The following is a 15110-nucleotide window of genomic DNA, read 5'->3' as shown; positions in this document are numbered from 1 at the left end:
GAAAATTTCTGACCTTTTCGGTACTTAGAAAAATTCCGACGATTTCGGTACTTAGAAAATTTCTGCCTTTTTCGGTACATAGAAAACATTCAGAAGTTTTCGGTACTTAGAAAAATTCCGACGATTTCGGTACTTAGAAAATTTCTGCCTTTTTCGGTACTTAGAAAACATTCAGAAGTTTTCGGTACTTAGAAAACAATCAGAAGTTTTTGGTACTAAGAAAATTTCTGTCGTTTTCTTTACTTAGAAAAATTCTGATGATTTCGGTACTTAGAAAAATTCTGTTGATTTCGGTACTTAGAAAATTTCTGACCTTTTCGGTACTTAGAAAATATCTGACGTTTTCGGTACTTAGAAAAATTCTGACGATTTCGGTACTTAGAAAAATTCTGGTGATTTCGGAACTTAGAAAAATTCTGGTGATTTCGGAACTTAGAAATATTCTGGTGATTTCGGTACTTAGAAAACATTCCGACGATTTCGGTAGTTAGAAAATTCTGACGATTTCGGTATTTGGAAAATTTCTGACCTTTTCGGTACTTAGAAAATTTCTGACCTTTTCGGTACTTAGAAAAACTCGGACGATTTCGGTACTTAGAAAAATTCTGTCGATTTCGGTACTTAGAAAAATTCTGACGAATTCGATACTTAGAAAACATTCAGAAGTTATCGATACTTAGAAAATTTCTGACTTTTTCGGTACTTAGGAAAATTCTGCCGATTTCGGTACTTAGAAAAATTCAAATGATTTCGGTACTTAGAGAAATTCTGACGATTTCGGCTCTTAGAAAATTTCTGACCTTTACGGTACTTAGAAAAATTCTGACGATTTCGGCTCTTAGAAAATTTCTGCCTATTTCGGTACTTAGAAAATTCTGACGATTTCGGTACTTGGAAAATTTCTGACCTTTTCGGTACTTAGAAAATTTCTGACCTTTTCGGTACTTAGAAAACATTCCGACGATTTCGGTAGTTAGAAAATTCTGACGTTGTCGGTACTTAGAAAAATTCTGTTTATTCTGTCTAAGTTTGAAATACCATGAAATATTTCTAAGTACGAAAATCTTCCGAATTCCCGCACAAAGTTCATTTTCCAAGCGAAGAATTTTTCTTCCGGGCTGTGGCCGTCGACATCCGCATCCCCGGCCTCTCGCCGAGGAAATTTAAATTTGAACGGCAAACGCATATTGGCCTTTCCGGCCTCGCTCGGGCTTCGTCTCAGACTTCCCGTCGCCGGACTTAGAAGAATTTCCACAATTTTCGAGACTTAGAAAAATTTCGGAAAAAATTGGACTTTGACAAAAAAACACTCTAAAACAAATTAAAAAAAATGTAACTAAAAATTATTATTACATAATTATAATTAAAAATATTATTTATATACATTTATCATATTATATAAATTTCATATTAAAATAATTTAAAATAATTAAAAAAAAATAACATAAAATTATTATTATATAATTATATTATCAAATTTATATTATATAACTATTATTAAAAATTATATTTTTATACATTATATTATATACATTTTTTATTAAAATATTTTAAAATTTAACTATTATTATACATCTTTTAAAACCAATTTTGATAATAAACACATTGTTTTATATTATAAAGTTTCTTCATTAGTACAATGTCAATAACTAATGTTTTTAGGCAATGTTACGATATTTGAAGTGTTTACGTCTGGTCTAACAGATCTTTCGAGTTTCTTTGCATAAGTGCTTTTAATTGCTTAATTTGCTTTTTTTTTATTTCTAAGTACGAAAATCTTCTGAATTTTTCAAAGTCAAAAGCGTTTGAATATATTACTAAGTTTGAAATACCATAAAATATTTCTAAGTACGAAAATCTTCTGAAATTTTCAAAGTCAAAACCGTTTGAAAATATTACTAAGTTTGAAATACCATGAAATATTTCTAAGTACGAAAATCTTCTGAATAAGTCAAAACCGTTTGAAAATATTTCTAAATTTGAAATACCATGAAATATTTCCAAGTACGAAAATCTTCTGAATTTTTCAAAGTCAAAACCGTTTGAAAATATTACTAATTTTGATATACCATGAAATATTTCTAAGTACGAAAATCTTCTGAATTTTTCAAAGTCAAAACCGTTTGAAAATAGTACTAACTTTGAAATACCATGAAATATTTCTAAGTACGAAAATCTTCTGAATTTCTCAAAGTTAAAACCGTTTGAAAATATTACTAAATTTGAAATACCATGAAATATTTCTAAGTGGAAAAAGCTTCAGAATTTTTCGAAGTCCAAAACATTTTGAAAATATTTCAAAGTCAAAAAAATTCGAACACACGATCATCAAAAGACATGAAGCAAAAAACAATTGTGAAATTCGCACACACGATTAACGGAAGACATAAAGAAATTTAGAAATTCGCACACACGATCAACAAAAGAAATGAAGAAAAAAAAAATTTGTGAAATTCGCACACATGATCAACTTAAGACTTATGAAGAAAGAAAAAAAAATTTAGAAATTCGCACACACGATCAACGGAACACTTATGAAGAAAGAAAAAAAAATTTAGAAATTCGCACACACGATCAAGGAAAGACATGAAGAAAAAAAATTTGTGAAATTCGCACACACGATCAACGGAAGACTTAGGAAGAAAGAAAAAAAAATTTGAAATTCGCACACACGATCAAGGAAAGAAAGGAAGAAAAAGAAACAATTGAGAAATTCGCACACACGATCAAATAAGACATGAAGAAAAAAAAATTGAGAAATTCGTACACACGATCAACGAAACACATGAAAGAAAAAAACAATTTAGAAATTCGCACACACGATCAAGGAAAGACATGAAGAAAAAAAAATTTGTGAAATTCGCACACATGATCAACGGAAGACTTATGAAGAAAGAAAAAAAAAATTTAGAAATTCGCACACACGATCAACGGAACACTTATGAAGAAAGAAAAAAAAAATTTAGAAATTCGCAAACACGATCAAGGAAAGACATGAAGAAAAATAATTTGTGAAATTCGCACACACGATCAACGGAAGACTTAGGAAGAAAGAAAAAAAAATTTGAAATTCGCACACACGATCAAGGAAACACAGAAAGAAAAAGAAACAATTGAAAAATTCGCACACACGATCAAATAAGACATTAAGAAAAAAAAAATTGAGAAATTCGCACACACGATCAACGAAACATATGAAAGAAAAAAAAAATTAGAAATTCGCACACACGATCAAGGAAAGACATGAAGAAAAAAAATTTGTGAAATTCGCACACACGATCAACGGAAGACTCAGGAAGAAAGAAAAAAAAATTTGAAACTCGCACACACGATCAAGGAAAGACAGAAAGAAAAAGAAACAATTGAAAAATTCGCACACACGATCAAATAAGACATGAAGAAAAAAAAATTGAGAAATTTTCACACACGATCAACGAAACATATGAAAGAAAAAAAAATTTAGAAATTCGCACACACGATCAAGGAAAGACATGAAGAAAAAAAATTTGTGAAATTCGCACACACGATCAACGGAAGACTTAGGAAGAAAGAAAAAAAAATTGGAAATTCGCACACAAGATCAAGGAAAGTCAGGAAGAAAAAGAAACAATTGAGAAATTCGCACACACGATCAAATAAGACATGAAGAAAAAAAAATTGAGAAATTCGCACACACGTTCAACGAAACACATGAAAGAAAAAAACAATTTAGAAATTCGCACACACGATCAAGGAAAGACATGAAGAAAAAAAAAATTGTGAAATTCGCACACATGATCAACGGAAGACTTATGAAGAAAGAAAAAAAAAATTTAGAAATTCGCACACACGATCAACGGAACACTTATGAAGAAAGAAAAAAAAATTTAGAAATTCGCAAACACGATCAAGGAAAGACATGAAGAAAAAAAATTTGTGAAATTCGCACACACGATCAACGGAAGACTTAGGAAGAAAGAAAAAAAAATTTGAAATTCGCACACACGATCAAGGAAACACAGAAAGAAAAAGAAACAATTGAAAAATTCGCACACACGATCAAATAAGACATTAAGAAAAAAAAAATTGAGAAATTCGCACACACGATCAACGAAACATATGAAAGAAAAAAAAATTTAGAAATTCGCACACACGATCAAGGAAAGACATGAAGAAAAAAAATTTGTGAAATTCGCACACACGATCAACGGAAGACTCAGGAAGAAAGAAAAAAAAATTTGAAACTCGCACACACGATCAAGGAAAGACAGAAAGAAAAAGAAACAATTGAAAAATTCGCACACACGATCAAATAAGACATGAAGAAAAAAAAATTGAGAAATTCGCACACACGATCAACGAAACATATGAAAGAAAAAAAATTTAGAAATTCGCACACACGATCAAGGAAAGACATGAAGAAAAAAAATTTGTGAAATTCGCACACACGATCAACGGAAGACTTAGGAAGAAAGAAAAAAAAATTGGAAATTCGCACACACGATCAAGGAAAGTCAGGAAGAAAAAGAAACAATTGAGAAATTCGCACACACGATCAAATAAGACATGAAGAAAAAAAAAATTGAGAAATTCGCACACACGTTCAACGAAACACATGAAAGAAAAAAACAATTTAGAAATTCGCACACACGATCAAGGAAAGACATGAAGAAAAAAAAATTTGTGAAATTCGCACACATGATCAACGGAAGACTTATGAAGAAAGAAAAAAAAATTTAGAAATTCGCACACACGATCAACGGAACACTTATGAAGAAAGAAAAAAAAATTTAGAAATTCGCAAACACTATCAAGGAAAGACATGAAGAAAAAAAATTTGTGAAATTCGCACACACGATCAACGGAAGACTTAGGAAGAAAGAAAAAAAAAATTTGAAATTCGCACACACGATCAAGGAAACACAGAAAGAAAAAGAAACAATTGAAAAATTCGCACACACGATCAAATAAGACATGAAGAAAAAAAAATTGAGAAATTCGCACACACGATCAACGAAACATATGAAAGAAAAAAAAATTTAGAAATTCGCACACACGATCAAGGAAAGACATGAAGAAAAAAAATTTGTGAAATTCGCACACACGATCAACGGAAGACTTAGGAAGAAAGAAAAAAAAATTGGAAATTCGCACACACGATCAAGGAAAGTCAGGAAGAAAAAGAAACAATTGAGAAATTCGCACACACGATCAAATAAGACATGAAGAAAAAAAAATTGAGAAATTCGCACACACGTTCAACGAAACACATGAAAGAAAAAAACAATTTAGAAATTCGCACACACGATCAAGGAAAGACATGAAGAAAAAAAAAATTGTGAAATTCGCACACACGATCAACGGAAGACTTAGGAAAAAAAAAACTATTCAGAAATTCGCACACACGATCAAATAAGACATGAAAAAAAATCACGACGGTCTCCTGATGACTAACTCAAAGGGATTCTGACTGAGGGCGTTCAGTCATTATGCCACAGATGGCATCTTTGCTCCATTGGTCATTCGACCCACTCATGTACTAAAAATTTACCAACCACTTGTTTAAAATGAATCCACAATGCGCCAATCACATTCAGAGACTAGTGTCGCTTTGCGTTCGAGAGTTTCAAATCAAGAGTTTTCCTCCGAGAAGGGGGAAAATGCGTCGGCACCAACGGGGCGGGGAGCTCTCTCAGGTCGAGCACCCTCTTCAAGCCTAGCCCTGCGAAGGACCTCCCTCTTCCCCAGGACGAAGGGATGGGAAACAGGCACGCCCACACGGCACTGACAGTTGCGGTCGAGGCGGGGATCGCCAGTGAAGGATCCCCGGGCGTAGGCCGATGTCGGAGCCTACTGGCACCCATCTTTAATTGCTTAAAAGGGATGGTGACTTAGGGCAATCAGTCCTTATCCCACAGATGGTATCTTCGCACCACTGGTCCTTAGACCAACCACTTGTACCAAATGTACTCACACTGTACCACATGTTCTGCGTACTCCTCCGACCCGTGGACCGAGTGATCCACTGCTCGGAGTGGTAGTTTCGATTCGGCCGACTAGAGCCGTTTTGCGTTCGAGAGTTTTGAATCAAGAGTTTTCCTCCGAGAAGGGGGAAAATGCATCGGCACCAACGGGGCGGGGAGCTCTCTCAGGTCGAGCCCCCTCTTCAAGCCTAGCCCAGCAAAGGACCTCCCTCTTCCCCAGGTCGAAGGGCTGGGAAACAGGCACGCCCACACGGCACTGACAGTTGCGTTCGAGGCGGGGATCGCCAGTGAAGGATCCCCGGGCGTAGGCCGATGTCGGAGCCTACTGGCACCCATCACTAATTGTCCTTCCGCAGGTTCACCTGCGGAAACCTTGTTACGCGTTAACTTCCTCTAAATGACCAAGTTCGATCAACTTTCCGGCACGCCGGCTCGACCCGGAGGTCAGCCAGAGCGCCAGTCCGAGGACCTCACTAAATCATTCCATCGGATGTTGCGACGGGCGGTTTGCACAAAGGGCAGGGACGTAATCAACACGAGCTGATGACTCGTGCTTACTGGGAATTCCTCGTTCAAGTGAGATATTTACCATTATTCCAGTGATGCCCTTCCGTCAATTCCTTTAAGTTTCAGCTTTGCAACCATACTTCCCCCGGAACCAAAAAGCTTTGGTTTCCCGGAAGCTGCCCGGCGTGTCATTTGAAGAACACAGCCGAATCGGTGGCTGGCATCGTTTATGGTTAGAACTAGGGCGGTATGTGATCGCCTTTGAACCTCTAACTTTCGTTCTTGATTAATGGAAACATTCTTGGCAAATGCTTTCGCAGTAGTTCGTCTTGCGACGGTCCAAGAATTTCACCTCTAGCGTCGCAATACGAATGCCCCCGTCTGTCCCTCTTAATCATTACCTCGTGCTCCGAAAACCAACAAAATAGAACCGAGGTCCTATTCCATTATTCCATGCACCATTATTTATGCGTCATGCATACTTTGAGCACTCTAATTTTTTCAAAGTAAAATTGCCGAAACCGAACGACAACCGGTAAAGATCATCGGACAATTTCGGCGGCAATGCTCAGAACTGGCAGTGACCACCGGAGGGTGGACCACCCGTCTTGAACTAAGATCCAACTATGAGCTTTTTAACAGCAACAACTTCAATATACGCTTTTGGAGCTGGAGTTACTGCTGCGGCCGCAGCAGACTTTCCCTCCTTCTTTGATACAAGCATATGACTACTGGCAGGACCAACCAGGTTACTTTCACGTTCAGCGAGCGTTCGAAGCGGCGCTTCGAATCTCAGAGGTGGTGATGCCCCCGGCTGGCGAGGGCGCCGGACCCGGCTTGACGGCCGGGTCCCCGTTCGCACAGATCGAACTAGAGCCTTCTTCCTCTAGTCGGTTCGAGACTCACTGCGTCCCCCTTGGCGTCAACGCCTGGACGCGAGAGTGCTCTGCCGTCGAGAGTCGTGCTCGCGCCGGAACAAACTGCAGAAAACCTCGTAAATGCTTCCATCACTGTTCAGTCTCCACGCGGCTACAAACTACTGTCCGAGCCACTCGCTGAAAAGCCGAGACCTTTTGTTTCCGTGAGGCGAGCCCTCGCCCTTGTCGAGACGAGAGCGTTGCGTTTCTTGAGACACGCTCACTGTGCCTCACATGTATAGTCCCGCACAAAGTTCATGTTCCAAGCGAAAGATTTTTCTCCCGGGTGGTGGCCGTCGACGTTCGCATCCCCGGCCTCTCGCCGAGGAAATTTAAATTTGAACGGAAAACGCATATCGGCCTTTCCGGCCTCGCTCGGGCTTCGTCTCAGACTTCCCGTCGCCGGACTTAGAAGAATTTCCACAATTTTCGAGACTTAGAAAAATTTCGGAAAAAATTGGACTTTGACAAAAAAACACTCTAAAACTAATTTTAAAAAAAATTTAACTAAAAATTATTATTACATAATTATAATAAAAAATATTATTTATATACATTTATCATATTATATAAATTTCATATTAAAATAATTTAAAATAATTAAAAAAAAATAACATAAAATTATTATTATATAATTATATTATCAAATTTATATTATATAACTATTATTAAAAATTATATTTTTATACATTATATTATATACATTTTTTATTAAAATATTTTAAAATTTAACTATTATTATACATCTTTTAAAACCAATTTTGATAATAAACACATTGTTTTATATTATAAAGTTTCTTCATTAGTACAATGTCAATGACTAATGTTTTTAGGCAATGTTACGATATTTGAAGTGTTTACGTCTGGTCTAACAGATCTTTCGAGTTTCTTTGCATAAGTGCTTTTAATTGCTTAATTTGCATTTTTTTTATTTCTAAGTACGAAAATCTTCTGAATTTTTCAAAGTCAAAACCGTTTGAAAATATTACTAAGTTTGAAATACCATAAAATATTTCTAAGTACGAAAATCTTCTGAAATTTTCAAAGTCAAAACCGTTTGAAAATATTACTAAGTTTGAAATACCATGAAATATTTCTAAGTACGAAAATCTTCTCAATTTTTCAAAATCAAAACAGTTTAAAAATATTACTAAGTTTGAAATACCATGAAATATTTCGAAATAAGAAAATCTTCTGAATTTTTCAAAGTCAAAACCGTTGGAAAATATTACTTAGTTTGAAATACCATGAAATATTTCTAAGTACGAAAATCTTCGGAATTTTTTAAAGTCAAAACCGTTTGAAAATATTACTAAGTTTGAAATACCATGAAATATTTCTAAGTACGAAAATCTTCTGAATTTTTCAAAGTCAATACCGCTTGAAAATATTTCTAAGTTTGAAATACCATGAAATATTTCTAAGTTCGAAAATCTTCTGAATTTTTTAAAGACAAAACCGTTTGAAAATATTACTAAGTTAGAAATACCATGAAATATTTCTAAGTACGAAAATCTTCTGAATTTTTCAAAGTCAAAACCGTTTGAAAATATTACTAAGTTTGAAATACCATGAAATATTTCTAAGTACGAAAATCTTCTGAAGTTTTCAAAGTCAATACGGCTTGAAAATATTTCTAAGTTTGAAATACCATGAAATATTTCTAAGTACGAAAATCTTCTGAATTTTTTAAAGTCAAAACCGTTTGAAAATATTACTAAGTTAGAAATACCATGAAATATTTCTAAGTACGAAAATCTTCTGAATTTTTCAAAGTCAAAACCGTTTGAAAATATTACTAAGTTTGAAATACCATGAAATATTTCTAAGTACGAAAATCTTCTGAATTTTTTAAAGTCAATACCGCTTGAAAATATTTCTAAGTTTGAAATACCATAAAATATTTCTAAGTTCGAAAATCTTCTGAATTTTTTAAAGTCAAAACCGTTTGAAAATATTACTAAGTTAGAAATACCATGAAATATTTCTAAGTACGAAAATCTTCTGAATTTTTTAAAGTCAAAACCGTTTGAAAATATTACTAAGTTTGAAATACCATGAAATATTTCTAAGTACGAAAATCTTCTGAATTTTTCAAAGTCAATACCGCTTGAAAATATTTCTATGTTTGAAATACCATGAAATATTTCTAAGTTCGAAAATCTTCTGAATTTTTCAAAGTCAAAACCGTTTGAAAATATTACTAAGTTTGACAAACCATGAAATATTTCTAAGTACGAAAATCTTCTGAATTCCCGCACAAAGTTCATTTTCCAAGCGAAGAATTTTTCTCCCGGGCTGTGGCCGTCGACGTCCGCATCCCCGGCCGCTCGCCGAGGAAATTTAAATTTGAACGGCAAACGCATATTGGCCTTTCCGGCCTCGCTCGGGCTTCGTCTCAGACTTCCCGTCGCCGGACTTAGAAGAATTTCCACAATTTTCCAGACTTAGAAAAATTTCGGAAAAAATTGGACTTTGACAAAAAAACACTCTAAAACTAATTTAAAAAAAATTTAAAAATTATTATTACATAATTATAATTAAAAATATTATTTATATACATTTATCATATTATATAAATTTCATATTAAAATAATTTAAAATAATTAAAAAAAAAATAACATAAAATTATTATTATATAATTATATTATCAAATTTATATTATATAACTATTATTAAAAATTATATTTTTATACATTATATTATATACATTTTTTATTAAAATATTTTAAAATTTAACTATTATTATACATCTTTTAAAACCAATTTTGATAATAAACACATTGTTTTATATTATAAAGTTTCTTCATTAGTACAATGTCAATAACTAATGTTTTTAAGCAATGTTACGATATTTGAAGTGTTTACGTCTGGTCTAACAGATCTTTCGAGTTTCTTTGCATAAGTGCTTTTAATTGCTTAATTTGCTTTTTTTTTATTTCTAAGTACGAAAATCTTCTGAATTTTTCAAAGTCAAAACCGTTTGAAAATATTACTAAGTTTGAAATACCATAAAATATTTCTAAGTACGAAAATCTTCTGAATTTTTCAAAGTCAAAACCGTTTGAAAATATTACTAAGTTTGAAATACCATAAAATATTTCTAAGTACGAAAATCTTCTGAAATTTTCAAAGTCAAAACCGTTTGAAAATATTACTAAGTTTGAAATACCATGAAATATTTCTAAGTACGAAAATCTTCTCAATTTTTCAAAATCAAAACAGTTTAAAAATATTACTAAGTTTGAAATACCATGAAATATTTCGAAATACGAAAATCTTCGGAATTTTTCAAAGTCAAAACCGTTGGAAAATATTACTTAGTTTGAAATACCATGAAATATTTCTAAGTACGAAAATCTTCGGAATTTTTTAAAGTCAAAACCGTTTGAAAATATTACTAAGTTTGAAATACCATGAAATATTTCTAAGTACGAAAATCTTCTGAATTTTTCAAAGTCAATACCGCTTGAAAATATTTCTAAGTTTGAAATACCATGAAATATTTCTAAGTTCGAAAATCTTCTGAATTTTTTAAAGACAAAACCGTTTGAAAATATTACTAAGTTAGAAATACCATGAAATATTTCTAAGTACGAAAATCTTCTGAATTTTTCAAAGTCAATACCGCTTGAAAATATTTCTAAGTTTGAAATACCATGAAATATTTCTAAGTTCGAAAATCTTCTGAATTTTTTAAAGACAAAACCGTTTGAAAATATTACTAAGTTAGAAATACCATGAAATATTTCTAAGTACGAAAATCTTCTGAATTTTTCAAAGTCAAAACCGTTTGAAAATATTACTAAGTTTGAAATACCATGAAATATTTCTAAGTACGAAAATCTTCTGAAGTTTTCAAAGTCAATACCGCTTGAAAATATTTCTATGTTTGAAATACCATGAAATATTTCTAAGTTCGAAAATCTTCTGAATTTTTCAAAGTCAAAACCGTTTGAAAATATTACTAAGTTTGACAAACCATGAAATATTTCTAAGTACGAAAATCTTCTGAATTCCCGCACAAAGTTCATTTTCCAAGCGAAGAATTTTTCTCCCGGGCTGTGGCCGTCGACGTCCGCATCCCCGGCCGCTCGCCGAGGAAATTTAAATTTGAACGGCAAACGCATATTGGCCTTTCCGGCCTCGCTCGGGCTTCGTCTCAGACTTCCCGTCGCCGGACTTAGAAGAATTTCCACAATTTTCCAGACTTAGAAAAATTTCGGAAAAAATTGGACTTTGACAAAAAAACACTCTAAAACTAATTTAAAAAAAATTTAAAAATTATTATTACATAATTATAATTAAAAATATTATTTATATACATTTATCATATTATATAAATTTCATATTAAAATAATTTAAAATAATTAAAAAAAAAATAACATAAAATTATTATTATATAATTATATTATCAAATTTATATTATATAACTATTATTAAAAATTATATTTTTATACATTATATTATATACATTTTTTATTAAAATATTTTAAAATTTAACTATTATTATACATCTTTTAAAACCAATTTTGATAATAAACACATTGTTTTATATTATAAAGTTTCTTCATTAGTACAATGTCAATAACTAATGTTTTTAGGCAATGTTACGATATTTGAAGTGTTTACGTCTGGTCTAACAGATCTTTCGAGTTTCTTTGCATAAGTGCTTTTAATTGCTTAATTTGCTTTTTTTTTATTTCTAAGTACGAAAATCTTCTGAATTTTTCAAAGTCAAAACCGTTTGAAAATATTACTAAGTTTGAAATACCATAAAATATTTCTAAGTACGAAAATCTTCTGAATTTTTCAAAGTCAAAACCGTTTGAAAATATTACTAAGTTTGAAATACCATAAAATATTTCTAAGTACGAAAATCTTCTGAAATTTTCAAAGTCAAAACCGTTTGAAAATATTACTAAGTTTGAAATACCATAAAATATTTCTAAGTATGAAAATCTTCTGAATTTTTCATAGCCAAAACCGTTTGAAAATATTACTAAGTTTGAAATACCATGAAATATTTCTAAGTACGAAAATCTTCTGAAGTTTTCAAAGTCAATACCGCTTGAAAATATTTCTAAGTTTGAAATACCATGAAATATTTCTAAGTACGAAAATCTTCTGAATTTTTTAAAGTCAAAACCGTTTGAAAATATTACTAAGTTAGAAATACCATGAAATATTTCTAAGTACGAAAATCTTCTGAATTTTTCAAAGTCAAAACCGTTTGAAAATATTACTAAGTTTGAAATACCATGAAATATTTCTAAGTACGAAAATCTTCTGAATTTTTTAAAGTCAATACCGCTTGAAAATATTTCTAAGTTTGAAATACCATAAAATATTTCTAAGTTCGAAAATCTTCTGAATTTTTTAAAGTCAAAACCGTTTGAAAATATTACTAAGTTAGAAATACCATGAAATATTTCTAAGTACGAAAATCTTCTGAATTTTTTAAAGTCAAAACCGTTTGAAAATATTACTAAGTTTGAAATACCATGAAATATTTCTAAGTACGAAAATCTTCTGAATTTTTCAAAGTCAATACCGCTTGAAAATATTTCTATGTTTGAAATACCATGAAATATTTCTAAGTTCGAAAATCTTCTGAATTTTTCAAAGTCAAAACCGTTTGAAAATATTACTAAGTTTGACAAACCATGAAATATTTCTAAGTACGAAAATCTTCTGAATTCCCGCACAAAGTTCATTTTCCAAGCGAAGAATTTTTCTCCCGGGCTGTGGCCGTCGACGTCCGCATCCCCGGCCGCTCGCCGAGGAAATTTAAATTTGAACGGCAAACGCATATTGGCCTTTCCGGCCTCGCTCGGGCTTCGTCTCAGACTTCCCGTCGCCGGACTTAGAAGAATTTCCACAATTTTCCAGACTTAGAAAAATTTCGGAAAAAATTGGACTTTGACAAAAAAACACTCTAAAACTAATTTAAAAAAAATTTAAAAATTATTATTACATAATTATAATTAAAAATATTATTTATATACATTTATCATATTATATAAATTTCATATTAAAATAATTTAAAATAATTAAAAAAAAAATAACATAAAATTATTATTATATAATTATATTATCAAATTTATATTATATAACTATTATTAAAAATTATATTTTTATACATTATATTATATACATTTTTTATTAAAATATTTTAAAATTTAACTATTATTATACATCTTTTAAAACCAATTTTGATAATAAACACATTGTTTTATATTATAAAGTTTCTTCATTAGTACAATGTCAATAACTAATGTTTTTAGGCAATGTTACGATATTTGAAGTGTTTACGTCTGGTCTAACAGATCTTTCGAGTTTCTTTGCATAAGTGCTTTTAATTGCTTAATTTGCTTTTTTTTTATTTCTAAGTACGAAAATCTTCTGAATTTTTCAAAGTCAAAACCGTTTGAAAATATTACTAAGTTTGAAATACCATAAAATATTTCTAAGTACGAAAATCTTCTGAATTTTTCAAAGTCAAAACCGTTTGAAAATATTACTAAGTTTGAAATACCATAAAATATTTCTAAGTACGAAAATCTTCTGAAATTTTCAAAGTCAAAACCGTTTGAAAATATTACTAAGTTTGAAATACCATGAAATATTTCTAAGTACGAAAATCTTCTCAATTTTTCAAAATCAAAACAGTTTAAAAATATTACTAAGTTTGAAATACCATGAAATATTTCGAAATACGAAAATCTTCGGAATTTTTCAAAGTCAAAACCGTTGGAAAATATTACTTAGTTTGAAATACCATGAAATATTTCTAAGTACGAAAATCTTCGGAATTTTTTAAAGTCAAAACCGTTTGAAAATATTACTAAGTTTGAAATACCATGAAATATTTCTAAGTACGAAAATCTTCTGAATTTTTCAAAGTCAATACCGCTTGAAAATATTTCTAAGTTTGAAATACCATGAAATATTTCTAAGTTCGAAAATCTTCTGAATTTTTTAAAGACAAAACCGTTTGAAAATATTACTAAGTTAGAAATACCATGAAATATTTCTAAGTACGAAAATCTTCTGAATTTTTCAAAGTCAAAACCGTTTGAAAATATTACTAAGTTTGACAAACCCTGAAATATTTCTAAGTACGAAAATCTTCTGAATTTTTCAAAGTCAAAACCGTTTGAAAATATTACTAAGTTTGAAATACCATGAAATATTTCTAAGTACGAAAATCTTCTGAATTTTTCAAAGTCAAAACCGTTTGAAAATATTACTAAGTTTGACATACCATGAAATATTTCTAAGTACGAAAATCTTCTGAATTTTTCAAAGTCAAAACCGTTTGAAAATATTAGTAAGTTTGAAATACCATGAAATATTTCTAAGTACGAAAATCTTCTGAATTTTTCAAAGTCAATACCGCTTGAAAATATTTCTAAGTTTGAAATACCATGAAATATTTCTAAGTTCGAAAATCTTCTGAATTTTTTAAAGGCAAAACCGTTTGAAAATATTACTAAGTTAGAAATACCATGAAATATTTCTAAGTACGAAAATCTTCTGAATTTTTCAAAGTCAAAACCGTTTGAAAATATTACTAAGTTTGACAAACCCTGAAATATTTCTAAGTACGAAAATATTCTGAATTTTTCAAAGTCAAAACCGTTTGAAAATATTACTAAGTTTGAAATACCATGAAATATTTCTAAGTACGAAAATCTTCTGAATTTTTCAAAGTCAATAC

General features: G+C 31.2%; 1 pseudogene; it reads right to left on the bottom strand.

Annotated features, from left to right (window-relative positions):
* Positions 1–6302: 6302 nt before the first annotated feature.
* LOC147816913 (small subunit ribosomal RNA) lies at positions 6303–7221 on the bottom strand (annotated as a pseudogene; the record flags this gene model as incomplete).
* Positions 7222–15110: the final 7889 nt, after the last annotated feature.

Source organism: Parasteatoda tepidariorum, chromosome 1, assembly GCF_982258835.1.
Source record: "Parasteatoda tepidariorum strain Cologne lab strain chromosome 1, Ptep-v5.0, whole genome shotgun sequence".
In the NCBI taxonomy this organism is placed as follows: domain Eukaryota; kingdom Metazoa; phylum Arthropoda; class Arachnida; order Araneae; family Theridiidae; genus Parasteatoda; species Parasteatoda tepidariorum.
This window is presented reverse-complemented; position numbering and strand designations above follow the sequence as displayed.